The sequence below is a fragment of the Hipposideros armiger genome, unplaced genomic scaffold (assembly GCF_001890085.2).
Source record: "Hipposideros armiger isolate ML-2016 unplaced genomic scaffold, ASM189008v1 scaffold_631, whole genome shotgun sequence".
Taxonomy (NCBI): domain Eukaryota; kingdom Metazoa; phylum Chordata; class Mammalia; order Chiroptera; family Hipposideridae; genus Hipposideros; species Hipposideros armiger.
Window position 1 is genome coordinate 303,968 of NW_017731981.1, and position 12,925 is coordinate 316,892.

General features: G+C 40.3%; 1 protein-coding gene across 6 annotated transcripts in view; it reads left to right on the plus strand.

Annotated features, from left to right (window-relative positions):
* Nucleotides 1–6: 6 nt before the first annotated feature.
* Nucleotides 7–12,925, plus strand: part of TBL1XR1 (TBL1X/Y related 1) — a 157,131-nt gene continuing 144,212 nt past the window's right edge. For 5 of the 6 annotated variants that reach the window (XM_019625488.1, XM_019625492.1, XM_019625489.1 and 2 more), the window contains exon 1: nt 7–238. The gene's annotated coding sequence lies outside the window, so the exon portion shown is untranslated. The remainder of the gene's footprint in view (nt 239–12,925) is intronic. The other variant, XM_019625494.1, reaches the window with a different exon arrangement.

Below are 12,925 nucleotides of genomic sequence, written 5' to 3' on the forward strand. Positions count from 1 at the left end.
CCCCTCGGCGGGAGCACCTCCGCTCGCCACCTGGGGACCCGCGCCGCGCTCCCCGCCCCCGCCCGCCCGGCGCCCATCCCCCGCGCCCTCCGCTCGCCGGGGTTATAATTGCCTCTCACCCCCCGGAGGGGTTATTTTGGGGGTGGTTGGAGGCGGCGGCGGCGGCGGCGAGGAGGGGAATTTCCTTGTGCCTCCATTCCTGGGAGGGGGGAGCGGCGTCGGAGGCCACCGTTTCCAGGTAAGCGCTGGGGGCCGGACCCTGGGGTGGGGGCGACCGCGGGCCCGGGCGGGGGGCGCGGGCGGAGGCGGCCGGGGGGCGCCGGGCCGCGAGGGGGATGGGCGCAAGTGGAACATGCATTTTTCAACTTGGCCCTTTGGGGAGCTGGGGTTTGGGTGGGGGAGGGGAAGGCAGGGAAGGTATTTAGGGTGCCCCATCCCCCTTTTTCCTCTCTCAGGCTTCTTTGAAATGCTCACGTGCCTGCCCAGCCCCTACCCTTCCCTGGTCTTGGGGGATCCTTACCCTTATTATGTTGTCCCCGAAAATGTGCACCTCGGCCTTCTCCCCCTTTTCCACCCTTCGTGCATTTACACCCCCTTTTTGTGTGTGTATGTGGGGGGAAGGCTTTCAGGAAAGAATTTGCAGCAAATTGAATCAAGGAGCCATCATGAGGCCGACTCCTTTATAGCCTATTTTTAGCAGAGGAGAGGGATCTTTTCCGTGCATGTTATTTTGTTAAACCTCTGGTAGCAATGGAAACCTGCTCCCCTCCTTGGGCGCGTCCCGGGCCCAGGCGCGGCGACCCTAGCTGGCGTGTGGGGGGCTGCGGGCGGCTGTTGGGGCCGCGGGACCCGAGCGGGGGAGGGGCGCGGTGCCGCACTTCAGGACGTGTTTATTTGTAACTTAGTGCTTTTTATCGTCCTAAGGAGGTATTCGCTAGTCACTTTGAAGTTGGGTTCAGAAGTGTAGAATTGGCAAAGTTATTGCCAGCTTCCTGGTAAGTTTTGGGTGGCAGAGTCACATTATTTTCTGACAGTGTAAAGGCCACGTTGTGAGGGTGGTTTCTCAGTAACTTCCTCTTTGCAACCGATGTCATTTTTTCAACAGAAGCAGACTTTTATTTAAGTGAAATATTAGTCCTAAGTATGGCAGCTCGAGGGAAGCCATGCATGTGTTAACATGTTCAGTATTTTTGGAAGTTCCTAATTTGCTGAAACAGGCATCACTTTGCAGTGGCAACTGAGATTAAATTTAGGTTGTGAAAATGGTGTGTTTTGTGTAAAATTTGGATTGTAAGAACTCTTTTAAAATGTTCCTGTTGTTTGGTTGTAACATTCTAAAAAATAATTTGGTCATTATAAATGACAAGGGTTGGAACCCAGTTAAAAACTAGATTTCCTCAGTGTCTGGAGTTTACTTAAAACCATGGACCGTGCAGGCATACCATGGTGAACAGTTTTAGTACCTATGTGATTTACAGTTGACTTAGGGAAGTTTACTATTGGCTTTCTTGTTTCCCAAAGAAGCACATTATGTTGATCTAAACAAGCTTGTTAATAAAATATGGTGGGTGAATTGGTGGGTTATTTTTAGCCTAAAGGGTTCCCCCTCCCCCATGTGATTAAGTATTCATCTTCCTCCCCCCTTTTTCCTAAAGACTCCTTTATAGATTGGAAAATATGAGGCCCTGGTGGTGTTTTTATCTACTTACCTAAAACAAGTTGTAATAAATATCCCGGTTACACATTGAAGATACAGTGAGTGACTTTTTGGCTTTCCCAGTGTGGTTCATTTTCATTTTTGTTAAATCAGACCCATGCTACAGTGGTGTATTTTAGTAATCCTGACTTCCTGGGACTGTACTCACCATTTTAATAAGTTCATAGTCTAGGGAAATACAGCAGCTTTGTCTCCATGAAAACGGTGTGTATGTTGAGTTGTGTCGTTTATGGGCGTTATGGCAAGCACGTCTCAGAAATTATCAGAGTTCAAGAAATATAGTTAGCACTTACCTGTGAAGGAGGGGTGACAGAAAATATACCTGAGTGGTTAGGCATGTGGTGCATTGTTTAAACTTTTTGCTCTTAAATTGAGGTTTTCCTGTTTGTTTGGAATATGATTTTTTTCCAGTTCTTTTTATCATGCACTATTTATGTATGTAATAACAACCATTAAATCCATAAATAACTATTTTTTGTCATTTGAGTAGTTAGAATCAGATCTATAGGGCAAAATACTAAACTATATGGGGGTGTGTGTGAAAACAATATTTACATGGAAAAAGTTTTTCCTACCATTAGGGAACTTAAGTAGGGGACTTGTAAATGGCTTAAAAATTGTTGTAAAGCTCACCATCAGTTAATGGAGTGATGTTTTTCTTCCAACACATACCAGCTTTGGTTGTTAATATGGTAGAGACACGAGCTAAATGGAGTGGCTCCTTGTGGAGGCTGTATTTTTGCATTGGTTGCTTAAAAGAAGTGTTAAACGTTTTCATAACTTTTCACGTGTCCAGGAATCTTTGTTACTTGTGTTCGCAATGTCTAATTAAGGTTTATCCTGATTACCATGATACATACCTACCAAGAGAACAAGAAGTAACTGCTTCCTGTGAACTGGGAGCTTTTGAAGCTTATACGCAGAAAAGACAGAAGCTTAATATAAACATAGGGGTTACTGATAAAGAGAGATGTGGCTAATGGGCCTTTTGAAGGAGACAACCTGTTGAATAAATATATCTGTTCGTATATTGCAATGAAATATAAGTATAGTCTTGTCAAGTGAGTAGCTTGACAAAGGAATCCTACAGTTCGCTACAGCAGTATTACTACAAAGAATTCTGACTTGACACATTTGATGAAGTTAGTAGAAATTTGTTGGGTTTGTTCAGTTTCTGTGTTATGTAAAATGAGTTGAGAGGAATGTGAATGGTAGTCAAGGGACAGCAAAATTATTAACATTGGGACTTTGTATTTTTCTAGTTCATGTGAATTTGACTCTTCACAAATAACATTTACAGTATAAGTCACTGAAATGCAAAAAGAGAAAGCAGCTAACATGGAGACATTTATGCATTCCCATAGTACAGAAGGGCTAGGCCTCCAGGGCTGTGTGGTAAAGAATTGGTAAGAGTATGTTCCAGTTTGGAGACCACCATAGTGGTATCTTCTGCTCTATCACCGACAGAAACTTCAATTAAAACAAACAAACAAAAAACTGAGAGAGCTGACGGTGGAGAGGTTTGCTATTCACCACCTCTGGTATTGGACTCTGTAAGAGGACAATGAGTTGCCCTGTTACAAGGAGCCACAGGAAAGGAACTCTGCTTGGGCTGTGGAGCTAGGAAAGGTGTGAGTTTCTGTGTCATTTGTACCTCAGACTAATCCTATGGGTTCTTTTTGTGGATGATGACACAGCGGTGCAGCGATGTCAATTCACTCGAAGGCCACCAAATGACCAAATGGTGCACTAGAATTCTAACCTAGGTCTGTGAGCTCTAGTCCAAGTTTGTAGAGGACACTTACAGTTCCAGATTTTTCCAGCTCTTTTGTCAGTCTTGTCTGTAGATACCCTTGCAAAAATGAGTGTTTTTAATCAAGTTTATAATTCAATAGTTGAGTGTCTCTACTAACCGGGTCAAATGATTGTAGGGATAAATGAAATTCATGTGTTCAAACATCATTGTGCTTAACTCTCTTAGAAATGTTTAATAAGATGCAGTCTTGTCAACTGCTGTATTTTTTTTACCTTAAGATTGATAGAGGTGAAGTTGCCTCTCCAAGTACTCTCCACAGAAATAAGAAAATAAGAAGGAAATGCAAATAAGGGTATGTCCAACTATCCTCAAAGTACATATTCTTGAAAACTTGTGTAAGGAAAATATATCTTGTTGTGTAGCATAGCCATTCCATCAGGGTCCTTGGGGCATATTGCCGGGGTTCAGACTCAGGCTTCATTCCTTACTACATGTGACCTCAGGGAGTAACCCCTGCTGTGTGTCAGTTTCCTCCTCGGAGTCATGGGGACAGTTGTCTTTGGCTTTGTAGAGTGAGGACTGAGAGAATTGTATGTGTAAAGTGCTAAGAGTAGTACTTGACCTACAACAAGCATCGTGGAAATGTAAGGTATTTAGGACCATGATGATGGGTTTGGATTTGAAGTTTGCTTCTTTGTATTACATTTTATTTGCTTTAAGTGGGGGCATAATTGCATAGGAAGCTTCTGGCAGCTTTATTTCCTCAGTTCCTGGATAAAATATTTGAGATAAATTTGGCTTAATTTATTTACTTTTGAAGTTGTGATTTAAGGCTTACCTTGAAGAATTAGATTGGATTTTAATACTAAGTGGGAACAATAGTATCAGGTTACATGGTTGATGTAGGTGCTGTGGTGGGTCTTTTGAGTGCCTTTGCTGCTGTTCTGTCACTTGGGCTTGGACTTTTAAAATCCACTTGTACCATTTGAAATATTTCCCAACTCTTTTTAAATAAAAAGGGAATTTTGTTTTTCAAGGCTGGATGTGGCAGTACCTAGGATCTGCTTTTGAGATTGGAGTGATTACTTCAAGTAGGTTATTGTTTTTGCCAGCCATGACCTTTCCTCTTTGTTCTTGCTCCCTATTTTCAGCTGATGTCAAGACAGTTCTATTTGGAAGTGCTGTCTCTGAAACATCTGTGAGCCTTGCCTTATTTTCACTTCCCATTCTTTACCATTCTTAATTCAGCAGTAATGTTAACTACTAATAGAGTTCTGTGTGTCAGGACTGCACAGGTGCTTTGTCAGGTACTCATTACAGTCTGGGCCAGTGATATCCTGATTCTGTTAACAGTGGGGAAACCAAGGCTCAGGTAGTACGGGATGCACAGAGGGACTTAGGTCCAGTGTGTGTGTCTTCTAGCCAACGTTCTTAACTAGCAGTCTACTTTCTTTTCAGTGGGTGAATGAATGAATGAATGAATGGTTTTACTCTGGGTTATTGCGTTAATTTTCTAATAAGTTGCCCTGAGCAGACTTTCGTCTCCATCCTATCTTCTGTAACTACTGACAATATAATTTATTTAAAATACTGATTTCATCATGTCAGTTCCCCTGCTGGAGAACTCATGATGGCCTCCGTTTGCCAACTGGATTGAGTTCATATGCTTTAGTCTGGCTTTTAAGGCTCCATTTTACCTATTCAGCTTAATTTCCCACACTTCCCCAAGTGGGAGTATCGCCTGCCCATCAAATACTGCAGTTTTCCACACTCATTACTCCACTTTTGCACATGCTGTTCCTTCCCTTGGTCCTTTTTATAGCCTAGTTGCAGTCCCATTTCTTCCATGAAGCGTTTTCTGGCCACCCTGACTCAGGGTAGTTCTCTGAGATTCCATTACATTTAATGAACACAAACTCCATAATTATTCATTGTTTTATGAGTATGTGTCACATTGCCCAACTACATGTCACATTTCTTGAAGGAAAGGACCTTTTCTTTTATTGTATTTAGCAGAATTCTTGACTTTCTCTCATACCATTTTCATGTTAAAATGGATTGTTCTACAAGGGCCAATGTTAAAATAATAGTGACAGTCCTCTTGTTGATGTGACAGAAGCTTCCTTTTGAATTAGGCCTTCAAGGTGTAGGTGTACTATAGTCACATTTAACTTAACTTGAATTAAAAACAAAAAAAACTAGTCAGAACTTAGAGTGAAATGAAAATGATGAATTTTGTCCTCTTAATCCTGGAATAGTAGCCCCAGTATTGGTGACAAACTTAGTCTAGTTGCGAATCATGTCACACTAAATTGGCTTTCTCTGATTTTGTTTGTGCCAGTTATACTGAAACTTAAGATTTTGGACTTTATTTTTTAAAGATTTTATTGCGGAATTAGGGGAGGGGAACAGCACTGGGGAATCAGGGAAAGGGGAACAGACAAGTTGCTGTTGTTTTGTTCTTCAGTCTAGTTGTGGAGGACGTTGCTTCACTGGCTCATGTTGGTATGGTCATTGCATTTTTCCCGGGTGAGGCCGATCCGTCTCCGGCCCCTGGACAGCCGCTCATGGCGGCACTTAGCAGCTCACACCGGCTGCTGGCCTCTCACGCTGGCTGCCGGCCATGCACGGTAGCTTATGGCAGCCCACTGCAGCAGGGGCTGCAGCCTACGCCGTCACCTCACGGCAGCCCAGCTCCAGGTTAAGCTGTTGTTCACCATCTTAGCTGTAGAGGGCAGTGTTACTGACCCTCATATGTGGGATCCGAACCAGGGTCCTCTGGTGTCCCAAGCCAGCTCTTAACCAACGTGCCACTAGGCCGGCCTGAGAGCTTAGATTCTTAACTCAGAATTAATACAATCAAACTGTAAGGGCCATCCTGAAAGAGCAGCAATTAACTTTCAGTAAACATCGAGTATCTAGGTTAAGGAAAAGATTTGTGTGAAATGAATAGTTTGAAGAATGAATGAAGAAGAATAGGTATTGAATGTTTAAACTTGGGAGTTCGCCACCTGTTTTCCTCTTTAACTATGAAAGTTTCTTTCAGGAGGCAGAATTTAAAGGAACAGAAGAGAACATGGGGAGCATGGGTCAGAGATGGTGGTTCCAGAGTCTTAAGTCTTTTTATGAAATTGTACTCTGGACTCTCAAACTTTTTTTTTTCTTAATAAAGGAGATGTTTTAAATTCTCAATTACCTTTAAACAGAAGCAGTGAAGAATTTTTACTTTTTAGGAACTTGATTTTAACCTACTTCTTGATATCTTCTTTATTTTGTCTGAGAACAAAGGTAGTGGTATCAGAGCTTTTCTTTTCTACCTTTTTTTTTTTTTTTTTTTTTGCTTTGTGTCTTTTTCAGCACACTGAATAATAGGACATTATAATGAGGTAATCAGTGACTGTGTTGTTCTTACTGCATATCTACTTGAATGGTGGGTAGCATTTTAACATGGATTCACTATTAAGCAAATGAATTTTTATCAGTTTTTGCAAAGCCACAGTTGACATAGTAAGCCATCTAGCTTCTAGAAATGTATATAAAGAAGATCACATGAAATGTTATCTCAAGTTTGCTCATTCATTCAACAAATACTTATGTAGTCAGTTCCTGTATTAAAATTCACAGATTCTGTCCTTTAATTTTATGTGATTTTTTTGAGGGAGCTCTATATGGAAAACTTGCTTAATTTAGAGTGTTTAAAGACTAAAAATCTACCACCTTATATAGAATTAAAGTCAGAAAGTACTTGACATGTTACCATAGGCAAACACCTTGCCAGGGGAGTTAACAGTAATAACCTATTTTGGTGGTTACCTTCAACTGCTAATAGAACCCAGCTTTTGGGTTAGGGAGAGGTGTTTTATGCTTTCCCCTTAATTTGAACAGCGTAGAGTGTATACTAATTTTGTTCCATTTCTATTTTGTGGCTATCAGATGTCATTAACTCAGCATAAGGCAATTGGGTCATCTGCTTTGAGTTTCTGAAATAAGGTAATAGAAATAATGAATGAATTTCCTTAATATCTTTTCTTTTTCTATATAATTATCCTTTTATGGGATATAATTTATCATATGTGTGAATTTTTAGATGCTGTTTGTAGCTGTGGCAATGTTCTTTGGCACCGTTTTTTATAAAAATGTCCTATATTATATGTTTTAAAAAATTTTCCTCCACAAAGTGATGCGTTTTCTTTAAATCACCTTTCTGTGTCTTCCTCAGTAAGCAGTGTACATTTGTGGGATCACAGACAGGTTAGGAACACAGTCTGTTATTGGATCAGGGAAATACTAGTTTTTCTATTCTTGTGCAAAAACTAACAAGCCCTCACAGGGAATTGTTTTTTGACCTTGGATTTCCTTATGTCTTGCCAACAGAGGTCACCAGTTTTAACACCTGGTGAGAGATGTTTTGTGTGAATTGGTCTTTTACAGATTGGCTATTTATGATTATTTTGTTAGTATTTATAGGATTTTCTCAGAGATACGTTTAAATGAAAAAACGAGGCAGAAGATCTTGTTTAGTCTCCTGCGTTTTAGCTTAAAAGGGGGAGAGGTAGAAAGGAGGACACACATGATGGAGTGTGTATCAGTATGTTTGTGTATATGTGCTTATTTTATGTGTTCCAGGTACAGAAAGATACACAAAAAACTAATAACTGGTTTTGGGGGCGGGGTTGGGGTGGGAAGATCATGTGATCAGATGTGGGAGAAACTTATTTTCATGCATAACATTTTGAACTGTTTGAATTTTACTATATTAATTTAACCATTTCAAAAAAAAAAGATTGTGAAAAGTCAAGGCATCCAGTTAAGAATTCTTGGTCTTTCAATTTTTTTCGATTTGGGCAGTCAAAAGAAGAGAAAACTGTTAATTTCTCCCATGCTTTTCAGTTAGTTCTTAAAGAGCTGGGGCTGTGTTTGTTTCTGCATACACTTATTTTTATTTCTCAGGTTTGTTGGCAGAATTAGAATCACTGGGTATGATTAAAAAAAGTGTTGGTTCCGTTTCATGATTGGTGGAAATATTCAGTGACAGTGAACTGGTGATTTTTAAGTCCTATCCAAGTTTGATAATGAAATTAAAAGATTTTGGCTGGTAGAAGTAGTAGTGTTTGATTTCAAAGGTGTTGTTTTGCCAAGGGTTTGGAAATCAGGTGAAAACTGGGATTCTCATGGTTTAATAGTTGATTTTAATAATTATGATAGTCTGATATAATGGGATCTGTGGAACATAGATTATGATATTGCATGGATCCCAGCGTGACTTGTGAATTTAGATGTATGTATTATTGAGTCCAAGGGGACAGGTACATTATATTGGGTTGTTGGAAAAGTCATGATGTCTTTTTTCTGTTTTTCGTTGCAAAAATGCGTCATGACTTTTACGACAACCCAATATTCTGTTTCTATTTCTGGTTGCAGTCGGTGTCACTTGTAATTGTTCATTGGCTATTTAGTTTACCAAAGGGTTTTGCCTTCTTGTTGTGCGCATCAGTTTCAACTTAAGCTGGAACAACCTCCGAGAAAGGTAGCACCTGTTTTTGTGCATTTAATTCTGTTGTACTGTGACCTGACTCTGGCCTTTCCCAAGAAGAGTACCTCTTTTTTTTTTTATGACAGGGCTAGGTAGGGCCTGTGTTTCATCTTTGGCAGCAAACCCTTACTGTAAGGTGTTAATGTGGTATAGAGCTCAGCCACTGAAGTCAGGCATACCTGTTTTGAAGCCTGTCACCCCTACTTATTAGTTGTATGGCTTTGGGAAATTATGTAACCATTTCAGTTGGTTTCCATTCTGAAAAATGGAATAAAGGATAATAGTTTTTTCATAGAGCAGTTGTGGAGATTGGACGTGAATGCATATAAAGCAATTATCACAGGGCCTGGCACATAGGAAGTACTCAGTAAACACTAGCTATAGCTACTACGTGGTGCCTTTGTTCGCTTCAGGAAGAACAGCTGTAGAGAGAGGCAGAAAAGTGACACCCCTCCTGTAAACCTATCATGGCTTCCTGTGGCAACTGCAGAGCACAAGATGGTTAGAATTCCCAATTTAAAGGGCTAACACTGCATTTGGTGACTGAGCTTTTGTTGCTTACTCTTAAAATGCGAACCTGTACTGTGGAGCTTTATGTCTCTGATACATAAGTTTTACAGTAATTTTTTATTGAACTTGGTCACATTTTAATGCTTCAAAAAAAAAGGTTACCACCTTCCTTAAAAAAATAGCCTTTTTGCTTTCTGAAATGGAATCGCGACTTTTTTTTTTTTCCAGTCTCTGGGAGATCAAACACTGCTCTGGCTCTCAGTGGGTACTGCTAGGACAGATCAGTCATGTTAAATACACATGTTACACATTATGCAAACTTTGACTTGGAGTCGCACTAAAAAATGCATATGACATAACACAGGATGTATATATGTGCAAAAATACTGAACTAAGTTTTCAGGAGATGATACTTGCTTTAATACATGGTACACATTTCCTATACTCCTGTGTTTAAAAAAATGCTATTATAAGTTTCTAAACTGATTTTATTATTTTACAAGTAATGATTTCATTTACTGGATTTAGGAAATACTGTTTCAAAGGAGTGTAGAATTGTAATTCTCTGATCTTTATCGATTTAGAATCAGTACTCAAAATTAGAAACAAATTGTCATTCTGAATGATAGAGCATACGAAAGTCCTATTTATTGGTACTAATGTATTTAGGTAGTATTCTGAGGCCCTATTAGGATTCTGAAATTCTAACACTCCAATTTTGCAAGATAAATAAAATACAAAAAGTAGAAAGTAAAATTCAAAGGGTAAGGGATTTTGATTGTTAATGTGAATATAAGACTTTTATTGGAGGGATAATTTGCAAACAGCTCTGGGTTGAGAACCCTGAATGCTTTTCAGAAAGAGCAGTAATTTAAAAAGGGATAACCATCATACTAATAAGTTTCTTATATCCCGTTAGAGAAGAATTTCGGTAAGAATGTTTTATAGGGCCGGCCGAATGGCGCGTTGGTTAAGAGTTGGCTTGGGACGCCAGAGGGCCCCGGTTCGAATCCCACATATGCGGGCCAGTGACACTGCCCTTTACAACTAAGATGCTGAACAACAGCTCAACCTGGAGCTGGGCTGCCATGAGTCGCCGTAGGCTGCACCTCCTGCTGCAGTGGGTTGCCATGGGCTAAATGAGTGGCCAGCAGCCGCTGTGAGCGGCCATCCAGAAGCCGGCGACTGTTCTGCTCGCCTGGGAAGAGCGCAATGATGGTGCCAACTTGGGCCAGTGAAGCAACGTCCTCCGCAACTAGACTGAAGAACAAAAGGACAGCAACTTGTCTGTTCCCATCCCCCAATTCCCCAATTTAAAAAAAAATGTTTTATATTGTTTTTAAAAACTAACATACCATAACACGTTGGCTGCGTGAAGTTACACTGTTTGAAGATTCAGCTTCTTCCTGTGAGAGCCTAGGCACCTGTTTCTAGCACAGATCTCTCCTTGAATGAGAGTTTTGTGGACTCCTTTGTCCCTGGGTAAGGTCTTCCTTGCGGATAGTTGTGCTTCACCTTTATCTTCAGGTCCATCATTGATCCAGCATCTGGTACCGTAGCTGGCACACTGTAGACTTTCTGTTCATGTTAACTTGAATCCATGAGGCTGTCTGACTGAGGTCGAGGTTTGCTACTGTAGTAGAACTCGCTTCTTTGAGGGTGATTGAAATATACAGAATTAGAAAAGGGATCCATCCTTTTTCACGAATTTATTAACTCTTGGACTCACTGTGTTTATACTGTAAGAATTGTGAGGGTCTGCTTGATAACCTAGCTTCCTGCTCTATGGTTTTTGCTGTCTGCAGAGATAGGGCATACACTCAAAACCTGGGTTAAAACAAATGAAGATGTTGACATGATATAAGCAGTTAAACATGAATTGAGTTGTTGTGTGGACTTTTCCATGTGTTCCTAATACTCCTGTGGTGTTCTTTCCATGTGTTATTTCTGCTTGGTCCTCCCACCCCTTCACCCCCATTAGAACTCTGGCCTTAGCCTGATACTGATAATGCCATTGTTGCATGACTTTTACTCTTGGTTCTTGATCTTCGCATGTGTGCTCAGTCTGTACACCTACTGATGCCCTCCCCTTTGACTGTGGCCTGCCCTCAGAGCCCAGAGGATGTGCACACTCCATGCCCTTTGTCGCTTTGAACCAGCCGTTACTGTACAAATGATTCTGTGGCCCAGATTGGCTCTGAATCCTGACCTCTTCTCTTGATCCGCTACTACCCACATTCTAGCATGGGAACATCCTGTCCTTGCTTCCTGTAGGCTGGCAGTGAGCGGCGTTAGATTTTCATTTAATGATGATTAGTGGTGATGAGACAGAGTTGGAAGATAGAGGAGGGTCAGAGATGGAAGAAATAGGAGTAGGTCATGGTAACACCAAGCTGTCAGGGTGAGCTGGGGCAACATCCGCTACTTCTGGCTACTGATAAAAATATCCAGGACAACTTGAGATATTGGGTGTTTGGAGTGGAGGTTGGGGATAAGAAGTCTTGGTAGGTAGGATTTTATCATTTGGAACCTTCCAAAGTGGAAGATGACCTTTTTTTTTTTTTTTTCTTTTCCTTTCCCCCCCATCTTTATTGAGGTAAAAGACGATCCTTTTGTCAGAGGGAGATAGTTGAGCTGCTTTCTGGAAACCAGAATTTGCTATAAGGGAAGATTTTCAGTTTTAGAACTTTGAACTAAAATCATTTCCACAGCATTTTAGTGATATTTAAAGAAACATTTACACTTACAAATGAAAAATTTAAAATTCATCAGGTTTTAAAAATTACCAAGCGTAATACATTTACAACATTAACATTTTCACTTTGAATGTTGTTAAAACAGTTAAGGTACTATTAAATGGGGGCATGGGCAGATAATTTATTTTAGAAGCTTTCTGTGTTTTTTACCCTTTGTTTATTTGTCTGCTGGAGAGTATTTTTGAGTAGATAACTTAATCTTTTGTATTCCTAGGCTTTCTCCTTGTTTTGGGGGTATGTTTTCTAATTTGTTGTTTCTCTACTTGGTTTGGTCCCTTTTTGGGGGGGTCATATACTCTTATGAATAGCTGGGTGCCTTATTTCATCTAGTCTCATTTGTCTTGCTTGCATTTTGTTCCAGATGACTCATGTATGATTTGCTAGTAGATAACATTGGTTGGTTCCTTTGGTCTGACAAATCAACATGTAAGTGACTTCCTACAAGTGAGAACTGGCAGTAACAGGAAAAGTGGCTTTTTTTTTTTCTTTGAGATTGTGCATAACAGCATACTGATCTTTTGATAAATACTATGACAAATGCACATGATATGATTTACATGAATGCATATATAGTTTTATAGCGTAACAAAAACATTTATACATACTATTTTGTCTGGCATTATGTAAGATGCTTAATAAATATCAATTTTCTT